The sequence below is a fragment of the Triticum urartu genome, chromosome 3A (assembly GCF_056163025.1).
Source record: "Triticum urartu cultivar PI428250 chromosome 3A, HENAU_Tu73, whole genome shotgun sequence".
NCBI classification, from domain to species: domain Eukaryota; kingdom Viridiplantae; phylum Streptophyta; class Magnoliopsida; order Poales; family Poaceae; genus Triticum; species Triticum urartu.
Genome location: NC_141875.1, coordinates 54,123,686 through 54,137,428, shown reverse-complemented (window position 1 = coordinate 54,137,428; position 13,743 = coordinate 54,123,686).

Genomic DNA, 13,743 nt, shown 5'->3' with positions numbered 1-13,743 from the left:
TAAACATCTTGTAGGGCGCACGATCAAATGCCCAAATGGTCTTATTATGTACTTTGTTCCTGAGTCGCTTGCTACTTGCCCTATCAGTCCTAATCTCGATCTAAGCTTTAATAATCTACTGGTTCGTCAAATGTTTTTGCTTCACAATTCTCTTCGTGAAGCCTATCCCCCTAACTGCACTGTAGGGTACAACACCAGCAACTTCAGAATGGATTATTGATAGTGGGTGTACTAATCACATGACTGGCAAGCGAAGTCTTCTCATGGACTCAACCTTACGTCCATCTGACAAAAGTCACATCACATTTGCTGACACTGGCAAAAGCAAGGTATTGGGTCTAGGTAGAGTTGCAATCTCAAAGGATCAACACATGGATAAAGTCATGCTTGTTGAATCCCTTGGTTTCAACTTAATGTCTGTCTCAATGCTTTGTGATTTAAACATGATTGTGATGTTTGGAAAATATCGTTGCCTTGTACTAATGGAATCTAACAAGTCTCTAGTGTTTGAAGGGTATCGGAAAGATGATTTGTATGTGGTAGATTTCTCAGCAGGACCACAACTTGCTGTATGTCTTCTAGCAAAAGCTTATGAATGCTGGCTCTGGCATCGGAGGCTAGGGCATGCTGGCATGAGGAACCTCCACACCCTTGCAAGGAAGAAGCATGTCATAGGCATCAAGGGCGTCAAGTTCAAGAAGGATCACTTATGCGGTGCCTGTGAAGCAGGAAAGATGACAAGGGCCAAGCATCCCTCGAAGACAATCATGACAACGCCTCAACCCTTCGAACTGCTCCACATGGATCTTTTCGATCCCACTCATTACTCAACTCTTACTACTACTGCTTGTCTCTATGGCTTTGTCATTGTTGATGATTATTCAAGATATACTTGGGTGCATATAATCCCCTACAAGACTGAAGTGCAGGATGTCTTCAGACGCTTCGCCAATCGAGCAATGAACAACTATGGCGCCAAGATAAAACACATCAGAAGTGACAATGTCACTGAATTCAAGAACATTGGCCTAGATACATATCTTGATACTTTAGGCATCACACATGAATTCTCAGCTCCATACACGCCACAGCAGAATGGCATCGTCGAACGCAAGAACAGAACACTTATTGAGATGGCCCGGACGATGCTTGATGAATACAAGACTCCAAGAAAGTTCTGGCCTGAAGCCATTGATACTGCATGCCATATCATCAACCATGTTTATCTTCACAAGCTTCTGAACAAGACATCCTATGAGCTCCTTACTGGCAAGAAGCCAAACGTAAGTGACTTCAGAGTATTTGGCGCCAGGTGCTGGATCAAGGATCCACATCACACTTCAAAATTTGCACCAAAAGCACATGAGGGTTTTATGCTTGGATATGGAAAGGATTCGCACTCCTATAGAGTCTTCAACCTTTTTCACTATAAAGTGGTTGAAACAGTGGATGTGCGGTTTGATGAGACGAACGGCTCACAAAGAGAGCACCTGCCAAATGTGCTAGATGAAGTTCCATCCAGTGAATCAATCAAACTTATGGGAACTGGAGAAATCATACCGTCTGAAGCTCAGCCTGAAGAGGAACTTATCATATCCGCACCTGATCAACCTGAAGACAATGCTCAGCATGAAGACAATCCCTCTAACGATGACAATGATCAGCAAGGGCAAAATCTTCGTCCTGTACATCCTCGTGTTGCAAATGAAGTACAGATTGAGAGAATAATTGATAGCATCAATGCAACAGGTCCACTCACTTGGTCAAGGGCAACATAGCTAGCAAGTTTCTGTGGGCACTTCGCATTTGTCTCAATATCTGAACCCAAGAAAGTTGAAGAAGCCTTCTTGGAACCTGAATGGATTCAAGCTATGCAAGAAGAGCTTCAACAGTTTTAGCTGAATAATGTATGGGAACTGGTTAAGCGTCCTGATCCTCACAAGAACAATATAATAGGCACAAAATGGATATATCGCAACAAGCAAGATGAGCATGGTCAAGTTGTCAGAAACAAAGCTCGTCTCGTTGCTCAAGGATACACTCAAGTTGAAGGGATTGACTTCGATGAAACATTTGCTCCTGTGGCTAGACTTGAAGCCATACGCATACTGCTGGCCTATGCAAATCATCATAACATTCTTTTGTATCAAATGGATGTGAAGAGCGCCTTTCTCAATGGCAATATTGAAGAAGAAGTGTATGTTGCACAACCGCCTGGCTTTGAAGATCCAAAACATCTCGACATGGTGTACAAGCTCAACAAGGCACTGTACGGCCTCAAACAAGCCCCTCGGGCTTGGTATGACACACTCAAATACTTCCTGAAGTGCAATGGCTTCAAACCTGGTTCCCTCGATCCCACTCTCTTCACGAAGACATATGATGGTGAACTGTTTGTGGGCCAAATATATGTGGATGACATTATCTTCGGCTGCACCAATCAGAAATACACTGACAAGTTTGGATATATGATGCAAGAGCAATATCAGATGTCCATGATGGTTGAGCTGAAGTTCTTCCTTGGTCTTCAAATACGTCAGCAACGCAACTGCATCTTCATATCTCAAGAGAAGTATCTCAAAGATTGCCTAAAGAAATTTGGGATGCAAGACTGCAAAGGCTTCACAACTCCAATGCCAGCCAAACATCGTCTGGGTCCCGACGACAATGGTAAAGAGTTCGATCAAAAGGTATACCGCTCCATGATTGGGTCTTTACTTTATCTATGTGCATCTAGGCCAGATATTATGCTTAGTGTTTGCATGTGTGCTCAATTCCAAGCAGCACCAAAGGAATCACATCACTTAGCTGTGAAGCAAATTCTTCGATATTTGGCTCACACCCCAACATTAGGATTATGGTATCCCAAGGGCTCAGAGTTTGATCTGGTTGGATTCTCGGATGCTGATTATGCTGGTGACAAGGTGGATCGCAAGTCTACATCAGGCACATGTCATTTTCTGGGACGATCACTTGTATGTTGGTCTTCAAAGAAGCAGAACTGTGTATCTCTCTCCACTGCTGAATCTGAATACATTGCTGCTGGATCTTGCTGTGCTCAGCTTCTATGGATGAAGCAAACACTCCAAGACTATGGCATTCATCTGAAGCAAGTGCCACTCTACTGCGACAACGAAAGCGCCATCAAGATTGCCAACAACCCAGTTCAGCACTCGAAGACAAAGCACATTGAAATTCGTCATCACTTTCTCATGTTGTGAAGGAAGATATTGATATCATACACGTCAACACTGAAGAGCAATTGGAAGATATCTTCACCAAGCCCTTGGATGAGAAGAGATTTTGCAAGTTACGGTGTGAGCTAAATATCTTGGAATCCTCAAATGTTCTGTGATCAGGCACACATCCTAACACTTATGCATATTGATGACTTAGATGTGCAACACACGAAGTAAAGTATATCTTCAATCAATGAAGACATACATTCTAAGTGTGAATACATTAATGTGGAATTTGACTTTGGAGCGCCACGATAATTGTGCGTCGTGTCTGGGTCTAATACTTCCTATACGGTGGGTAACGCCACCACCAAATTCTTCTGTTTGAAGTGTTTCACCCATGCGTTACATTTGATATGTCTTCACATTTGGTTTGGCATCAATCTCAACCTGTCTTCATGATTATCTTCACTATGTTGATTATATATATATATATATATACTAGTGTTCTGTCCTCTACAGCATTCACTTGTAGCTATGTCTTCTTGTTGAATCTTTTGAACTAAGTGAATGTGATCGGACCCTAACCTCTCTATGCTTTCTATCTCAAACTCTATCTATCCAAATCATATGCATTCTCTTGAAACTGTCGAATGTCTTCTCTGCGTCCTTGTCAGCAGAAGATACAGAGACAAACATTAAGTCCGCTTTCAATGCTAATTCCTTCACCTGAAACCCGGAGAAGTGGAAACGACCACCCGACAATCCAGGCGTGCGTGGGAACGTGGAACAACCTCCGATATGTTGCATGATGGCCACGTGTCCTTCAGATGTGAATCGCCAGGGGCACCTGTGTAATAACACTGTGCCGTCCCTATCCCTATAAATACATGCCTCACCATAGTCATTATCCTTCTTCCACTCTCGCACAAACCCTAGCGCCCCGCTAGCCCTTGACGACGCCGGCGACGAAGCGCTTAGCTGCCGTGACCTCTCGGACGCCGTCTTCACGCCGGCCGCGGACATCGTCTTCTCCGCCGTCGCCGTAGGTGTCCTCCGTCGCCAAGTTAGGGCACGGACGATCGAACTGCTCGGCCTCATCTCCCTCTCCATCTAGCAGTTCTTCGTGTGGTAAATAAAACTTCCTTTTTACGGCCCCTTTGATCCTATAGATTCATCACTTTCTGCCACAAGAAGTTTCTATTCACACAATTTGGATCTATTTCATACTGCATCTCATAATATGCCTAGTATGTTCACTTATGCTTCACAAAGTAGTTAGATTCCTCACTTGTATTTGTCCATGGATTCGTACAAATCTGGAACCAACTCTTTATCTATGAGTGAATGTCTTCGCACGTTGAGGTCAATGTCTTCTAAACTGATTTATCTTCAAAATCTTCTGAGAATGCATATGACCTCTTCCCCTTCCCTCGCACCTTAATGCTGTCATAGGTACATGTCCATGGGAGAATCCCTTGGTTCTCATAGTCTGCATTCATTTGCAGAATTCTTACAACATCATATAAATTCTCCCGAAGCCAGTTCCTGTTTGTCCAGCAAGCGAAAGCCTTTGAAGCCTTTGAACGTGTTGAAGCCATTCAGTTTAAAGTTCATGGTTGCAGAGAAATCAGTAAGGAAGGGTGGCAGACAGCGTCGTGGGGGAACGTCAAGAGATTTTCCTGATGACCTCTCAGAGCTTTATAGGACATATCCTGAAGAGGATTACAATCAGCGCAAGACCCGAATCCAATGGATTCGAAGATATTGGGCAGGACAATGGTTCAAGTACCGGTTTGTGACCCAGGAATATGCTGAGAAAAATGCCATCAAGTGACCATGGGGAGACATCCTATACAGAAATCTTCAACCCAGGTCCAGAGATGAAGCCATTGAACAAGGCTTCTATCCCTGCATGGTCTATGGACCACAGCCTGCGGATGCTGACCCATTGTCATTGCTATGGTGTCCTGACGACAATCTGTTCAAGCGCAACTTCCAGTTTGCCTAGAATTCGGCGAAGCAGAACAAGAAGTCATTGGGACTAGACTTCAACCCTAGTCCCTCTGCTCCCCGTGCCGATGGCACCCACGAAGCTGAACCCAATCTTGTTGGGCCCTTCTACAACCTGGAAGGTCTCATCACTCATATCATGCTTCAAGGGACAGCCGTGGATGAGCCTGCAGGTGACGCTGAATCTGATGAAGCGCCTGCACCGCCGAAGCCAAAGAAACTGAAGCAGCCTAAAGCTTCAAAGCCTGCCTCAGCACCAAAAATCTCATGGGCGAAGCCACTGGCTATTGCACCTCCTGAAGACAGTGTGCAGTCTGAAGATTTGTCACGCATCTCCAAGCCCTCGAATGTAAAGATGCATTTGCAACACACCAGCCAAGAATTGACTGCTGCTGCTATTCTGTGCAACGACGCTATTGATCTGTCCAGCGATGAAGATCTTGCAGATGACGCTCTTGAGCAACTGATCAAGAGCAAAGAAGAAGCATAAATCTTCAATGATTTGCCTCTCTTTGACGTGGCAATCATCCACAACTTCATTGATGAGTGGTTTGACACGCCCAACCTCAGCTTTGATGATCTGCAACTTCCAATTGGCCTCATCATCGTCTTCCATGGCGCCATTGCTTTAGAGCTAGCTCTAGCTCAGCGCATTGTCAAACTGAAGCAAAAGATTGACTTTGAGAAAGCTTAGTTCAAGAAGCACATGCCCAAGCTCAGCATGCAAGAGGTAAAAAACTTCAAGATCATGCTGCACGAGCTCAAAGAAGCCTTTCTCAAGAAGTGTGAAGAAGCTCAAGGTTCTCTTGAGCACATGAAGAGCCTGGCTGACAAGTGTGTGCAAGCCTACAATGAGGCTGAGAAGCGCAAGGCTCTTGGTCGTCCTGGCATCGATCCCAGGATGGCTGCAAAGAAGAAGAAGAAGCTAGCTGTGGCCGAACCCGAAGCCCCAAGGCAGGAAGCACATCCCATTGTCTTCCTAGCCAGCATGACTGGCTCAAAGCCAAAGGTCAGGTCAACCGCTTCAGAACTGAAGAAGACGAGGACTGCTGAGGCTGAAGCGAGAAAGAGGAAACATCCTGAAGCCTCTGATGCTGCTCCCTCCAAGAAGAAGCGCAAGACCAAGAAGGATCGGGCTGCTCCCACAGAGCCCTTAGTTGTTGAACCTATCTCCATGGTTCGCCCTGCAGCTGAGCATCAAGAGCGCCAACTGACTGTCCATGAGCCTGCTTCCACAGAGGCTCATGAAGCTGAAGACATTCCAGCAGCTGATCCCACCACTGCTGAAGACATTGGTCACCATGACAATGTTGAAGATGATGTAGTTCTTCCTCAGATCGAGCACAACTTGGTATCATCGCCTGTGGTTACGCACAACGAACTCATGAGCATTGGTCGTCCTCTGACGCCAATTGCTCAGGATGCATCATGGGCTGATCACCCACAACGACAAGTCACACCACCCCGGCAAGAAGAAGATGATGACTTTGAGGCCCAGCCAACTCCGTCTCTAGAGGCATCGCCAGCGTTACGCAGGCTTCGCAAAGGACCAAGGTCTCAAGTCCCTCTTTCGAGCGTTCCAGAAGGAGAAGTGCCCCACCAATCTGTTGCACGTCAAGTGTTTCCAGATGCCACTCCTACTGTGAATGTCTCCGAGTCTGAGGCTAAAGCTGCTGAAGACATTCCGGCTGCATCAGCCGATGACACACAAGAAGAAGAACGTGTCCCTACTCCCCCCATTTCTGAAGAAGCTGTTCTCGAGGAGAACTTGTCTGTGCCAGACCCTCCAACTCATCAAGTGGAGGTTGAGAATCTCGAGGCTGCCACCACCAACTCAAATGAAGCAAATGACGTTGTCATGGCTGAAGCAAATGTGGAGCCTGCACCAACCAATGTGCCAGAAGTCAATGAAGCCAATGATGCTACTGCTCCTGTTCCTGCGCCTGCTGCTGGTCCTTAGTTTGACTATCACGTTGAGCACAGGCCTCAGGTACAGAAGCCAATGCCAAGGTTGACCAGGTTTCCAGGTCCTGCATCAGCACCCGGATCCTTTAATGTCAACGGCTTCAAAGCAGACAACACCTTCTTCAATAGCGCCAAGAACCCCTACTCAAGGGAAAGAATATCTTCTGATCGGTTCTGGAGCTATCCGCAGCGAAGTTAATACTCATGCATTATGTACAATCAAGGTCGCATTTTCCCTCATATGCATCTTGACACTGAAGCCATAACTGGTCTGCCTTGCTTGGAAGAAGCTCTGGATTGCTTCAAAGAGTCTGGATTGTTGCCTTTCGTCATCGACCAAGAGCACTGGAACGAAGATTTGCTGCTCCAATTCTATGCCACTCTTCACATTCGTGGCTACAACAGAGATCTGAAGACTTGGGTCCTTGAGTGGATGACCGGCAATGTTCATCACGAAGCCAAAGCCTTTGATATCATTGAGCTCACTGGTCTGCCCACTCCTGGAGATCTTTATGAACATGGTTGTCAGCTTCATAGTGCAGCTATGGAGAGCATCTTTCAGAAGCCTGAACCGAACATGAGTCAGATGCTTAGCATGATGAAGCCTTTGCCTCCAGATGCTGCATATCCTAAGGAGTTCTTTGTTGAAGATCTTGAGTATCTGCCACGCACTATCTATCACATTATCAGGCGAACTCTCTAGCCCATCAAAGGACATTCTCCACATGCAAAGCTGGAAGGTGCAATGAAGACTTTGGTCTTTTATATTCTTCACGGCAAATGCTTCAATGCACAAGACTTCTTCATCCACCAACTTGCTGCATCAGGATCTGATCTTTTTGGCTTGAAGTTTTACGCTCCATGGATAATGCGGCTGATCAAACTACACTCAGCTGTCTCATATCAGCCCTCTGCTCGCAATTATCGGATCTTTCTGCCTGACGTTGATATGTCCGTTGAAGCCATCTATCCAGTGCCTGCAAAGGAGCCTCTTAGTCTTCAGAATGCTGAGCATCAAAGTTTCTCTCAAAACATTGAAGGAGTTGAAGCAGTCACTCATGTTTATCCTATGGCTGGTACTACACATGCACCTCATCGTGCCCTCACTGAAGCCACTGAAAGCACTATTGCCCAATGGCCCAATAAGCGATCTCGTGTTCTCAATGACCGAGAGCTTCTAGTTGCCCTTCATCAGAAACAGGATAGGCATCATGACTGGCTGAAGCGCCAAATGCAAAGCCTCTTGGTGGATGTCCACCGCATTCGCAATCTTGCCACCAAGAATGCCTTTGTTGCCCATGAAACCTATCGGCGTACATGGAAAGGGCTGACGCTTATGTGTTCTGAAGATGATCTTCAAGAGGATGGCTTCTCTAAACGTTTCAAGTTTGACTCTACACCTCCAAGAAGGACTGTGTTGCGACGAACTCCGTCTCTTGAAGACTCTGAGTTCTCTTCCTCCGCGGCAACTGTGAATGCCAGAGTGATCGAGGACGAAGACGATGCCACTTCACCACCCCCTCCTTCTGCATGCATCGACACTGCCCCGAGTTCGTCTGCACCGCCGAACAACACCGACGACCTTGCTGCTTCACCTACTCATCATGGGAACGAGTAGATGCTCTATGTCTTCAAACCTTATGGGCGGTTGCTTTATATTTTGCCTAGTGTTTACAACTCTCATTTTGATACATTTGGTTCTTTGAGTTGTAACACTTAAACTCGACGGTCGTCTACTGCTTATTTGCAATTCTGTGATGCGATGATAAATTCCGCATGTGTGACGATAAATTCCGCGCTTAGATCATTTTGCAGACGTCCATTTTTCATTATGCATGTCAATATCTTCACATATTCTTTTTCATGATGAATTGTCATCATAAATTGAAGAGGATCTCCACAAGTACAACCTGCCATGTGCATTTGCATACCAAAAGCAAATTACTTATATGCACATCTTCAGGGGGAGCCTTTGCAACTTATGAAGACAATTTCCTATCCTTTATAATTTCACATATTATATTCCCCGTTGAAAACTTCAACTAGTTTGTCATCAATCACCAAAAAGGGGGAGATTTTAAGTGCATCTAGTGCCACCCCTAGTTGGTTTTGGAGTATTGATGACAAACCTAGTTGAGGGACTAATGTGTTTGTGAGAATTGCATTATAACACAGGTAGAAGTCCCTCATTGATTCGGTTTTCCTACCAGAGATGACCCCTAAAAATGTATGAAGACATTGAAGTCAAAGGTGGTATGTGAAGACATTCACATTGAAGACTATGACAAGAGAAGACATCGCGTGAAGACTATGGAGTGCGAAGACTTAGCAGTTTCGTCGTTCTGTGTTTTTCTTTGTTGAGTCATAGGAACCACCGTACTGTTAAGTGGGGTCCAAGAGAACCAGTCAGAATGACTGAAGTGATGCTTAACCAAAATCCTATGTCTTCGAGTGAAGACTATGAGAGCAAATCTTGTCCAGAGTTGGATAAGTCAGCCTTGCTTGTAGCCCAAGTAAAGTTGCCGTGTGCGTTTGAAATCTTACCGTTGGAACACGTGTCAGTTCCTTAGTGACCCAGGGTCATTTTGGACAAATCAGGTCGGGTTGCCTAGTGGCTATAAATAGCCCCCCTACAACCATAAACGGTTGGCTGCTCAGATTTAGAATACGGCTTTTGTCGTTTGAGAGCAACCCACCTCGAAGCTTTTGAGAGAGAATTCCTTGCGAGGATAAAGCCCTAACCACCCAGAGCCAAAGAGTGTTAGGCATCACTTAAGTCTTCCTGTCTGTGTGATCTGAAGACTTATTACACTTGAGGACTGTGAATCCTCCAGCCGGTTAGGCGTCGCGTTCTGAGCATCCAAGAGTCATTGTGGATCGCTGGTGAACGAAGTCTGAGAAGGTTTGGAAGTCTACCTTGAAGACTTACCAGAGTGATTGGGCGAGGACTAGGTGTCCTTAGCTCAAGGGGAATAAGGTGAACACGAGGTCTTCTGAGTTGAATCTCAGCCTCCATAACCAGACGTACAGTTGTCACAGCAACTGGAACTGGTCCAACAAATCATTGTCTTCAACGAGTCACTGGTTTCATCCTTCCCTTCCCTTTACTTACTGTTGGTCCTTGTGAAGTCATTGTACGATTGCATCACCATTTGGCTTCACTGAGTGATTACTTGTTCTGATTGGCTTCACAATATCTTCCTACCTGATCCTTACTGACTAGCTGCTATTAGTCATTATGCTTTCACTTCATTGAATACTTGACTATGGTTTGCCTAGTGTAGTCTACCTTCCGCTGCATGGTAATAGGTTTATTTCTATTGTTTGTCTTCGAAACTTACATGTTTTGAAGACTTCCATAAAAATCGCCTATTCACCCCCTTCTAGTCGATCACTAGCACTTTTACCCTCTAATGTTAACACTGCGGTGTCTGCATTGATACGATCTGATGAATGCAAAATCACCGAGACCCGTTTGACCCAATGGGTCGTGGACTCCCCTTCCTCTTGGACACAAGCGGCCAGATCTACAATTGACATTGGCTACTTACACGTATCCTTGAAGTTCTGGATAAACCAGTGCTTCAGTTCGGCCCATGATCTAACAGAGTTGGTCGGAAAGCTCTTCAACCAAGTGCGAGCTGTTCCTTCCAACATCATGGTGAAATATTTAGCACACACCGCCTCATCCACATCTAACATCTCCATTGCCATCTCATAGCTCTCTACCCACACCTCTGGCTGCAAATCGGCGGTGTAATTTGGTACCTTACAACATCCCTTGAAATCCTTGGGCAGCCGCACATTACGCAAAGCGGGAGTTAAACACAGTACCCCTAAGGAACTGAACATCGCCCCTGGCTCCACAGAGGCCGTGGGGTGAACCAGAGTATGCTGTCGTGCTCCGTGTCATGCTGTCAACTCGGCCTCTCGACGTGCGCGGCCATGGTCCACAACATCTTGCGCATTAGCACCTCCCCCGGCCGGGTTGTTCCCTCGTGGCGAATTTTAGCGATGTGCACTACTGGACACGGCCGGTTCGTCCTCCACATGTCTGCTATAACTCCGGCTTGGACGGGGAGTAGAATGAATCCTCTCACGGCTGTGTGAATATGCTTGCTGTTGGTTTAGTGCTGTTTTAAGGAGATCCCTGGCCCGAGGCGCTTCCACTTCAACTGGTGACTCGCCGTCGGTTGGGAGGGCCGCCAAGCGTGAAGCGGCGGCCACAATGTTGTCCAACGGGTTGGAATAATGCCCAGGCGGCGTTGATGGCACAACATTGTTCCGGTGAGGCAGGTCCGTCGTGCGTGGCTGAACCGGCGCTCCTGCTTCTGGCGCCCCCGCCCAATTTAGTGTGGGTTGGTTACCAGCTTCTGCACCTGGCGTGTTGAAAAGATTCTGCGGCTCATAAACCGATGGGAGACGTGATCGATACCTTCTTCTCATGACTTCCTCTAAAGCATTCTGATCCAGTCTAATCTGGTAGGCCTATGCTTCCAACTCGGCCCGCTCCGTAGCCATCCTGGCATTCTCTGCCGCCAGGTCCGCTTTAGCCTGGGCTATCTGATCTTTCACTTTTACAATCTCCGCATTGTGCTGGTCCCTAGCTTCTGCGTCCACCTCCACGAACATCAATGTTGCCAGAGCGTCGAACAAATCAGACAAGACTTGGGCCGGAGGTGGTGCCGAGCTTCCTGCCCCTGCTGGTGTGGCCGTCGTTGAACCGGAGAGCATTGCTGTGGCGGTAGATGAATGAGGCGCCGATTGTGTGCCGGCCATGAAGATGGCGGCCCGGTTTGGCAGACCGGGGGAATCCGGAATACTGTTGCCCTCAGATCCTCCCTCAATCCGGCCATCCTGCAACTGGTAAAGCGATTCGGTTTCTCCAGAAGACTCGTCATCAGAGCAGACTACGGTTTCTCCATCGGACACTGGTCCATCCTTGTACCCCAATCCATGGACGACACCTACGAAAACATGCCTTGCCTCAGGCTGAACCGGTGAAGAACTTGCACGCCGAGCCGTTTCGATGATGTCGGTGCAGATGTCCGGCTCGGGGGCCGGTTCGCCGATCTTGAGGATGAAGACGTGAATCCCACCAAAGGGGACCCGGTACCCATATTCGATTGAATCGGCCTGGGGACCCCATCCTTCATTGTCGATGTAGAGCTTGCCGCGACGACTCTTAGTCATCTGGCTGAGCTTTTGGCTGGAATGCCTCTCTGTCGCGGCCACGAGGTGGCCGATCAGCCGCGTCATACGCCGGGGATGTAGGTTTCGGTGCTTCCTCCTCCAGTCGGGGTAGCAACCTGCACTTTGGGTAACTCTTGGAGGGGCGTTCGAGTTTATATTCCTCGGCCGCCAGGACTTCAGTCCATCTATTAGCTAGCAAATCTTGATCAACTTGAAGCTGTTGCTGCTTTTTCTTAAGGCTATTTGCCGTGGCTATAAGCCGGTGCTTGAAGCGCTCTTGTTCGACAGGATCCTCTGGCACGACGAATTCGTCATCGTCGAGGCTTGCCTCATCTTCGGAGGGAGGCATGTAATTATCATCCTCCGCCTCTCCATCTGCCGCTCTCTCAGGAGGGCTGGCTTCTCCATCCTCCTGCTCTAAATCTTGCTGGAGGGGATTGTTGTTGCCTTCGGCAATGTCCGGAGTGCTATTATCTCTGGTGCCGGTATCACCGCTTTTGCCTTGGCGGGACTTAGAGCCTATCACACCCGATCATCACGTGGTGTCTCAGCATGAAGAACTTTCGCAATGGTGCATACTCAGGGAGAACACTTATATCTTGATAATTTAGCGAGAGATCATCTTATAATGCTACCGCCAATCAAAGCAAGATAAGATGCATAAAAGATAAACATCAAATGCAATCATTATAAGTGATATGATATGGCCATCGTCTTCTTGTGCTTGTGATCTCCATCTCCAAAGCACCATCATGATCACCATCGTCACCGGCTTGAGACCTTCATCTCCATCGAAGCATCGTTGTCGTCTCGCCAACTATTGCTTCTACGACTATCGCTACCGCTAACTGATAAAGTAAAGCAACTACATGGCGATTGCATTTCATACAATAAAGCGACATCCATATGGCTCTTGCCAGTTGCCGATAACTGCGTTACAAAACATGATCATCTCATACAATAAAATTTAGCATCATGTCTTGACCATATCACATCACAACATGCCCTGCAAAAACAAGTTATACATCCTCTACTTCATTGTTGCAAGTTTTACGTGGCTGCTACGGGCTGAGCAGGAACCGTTCTTACCTACGCATCAAAAACCACAATGCGGTATAGTGATTGCTTTTTGATCTTCAAAAAGAACCCTGTTCATTGATTCCGATTCAACTAAAGTTGGAGAAACTGACAGCCACCAGCCACCAGAGTGCGAAGCACGTCGGTAGAACCAGTCTCGCGTAAGCATACGCACAATGTTAGTCTGGGCCGCTTCATCCAACAATACCGTGATACGTCTCCGTCGTATCTACTTTTCCAAACACTTTTGCCCTTGTTTTGGACTCTAACTTGCATGATTTGAATGGAACTAATCCGGACTGACGATGTTTTCAGC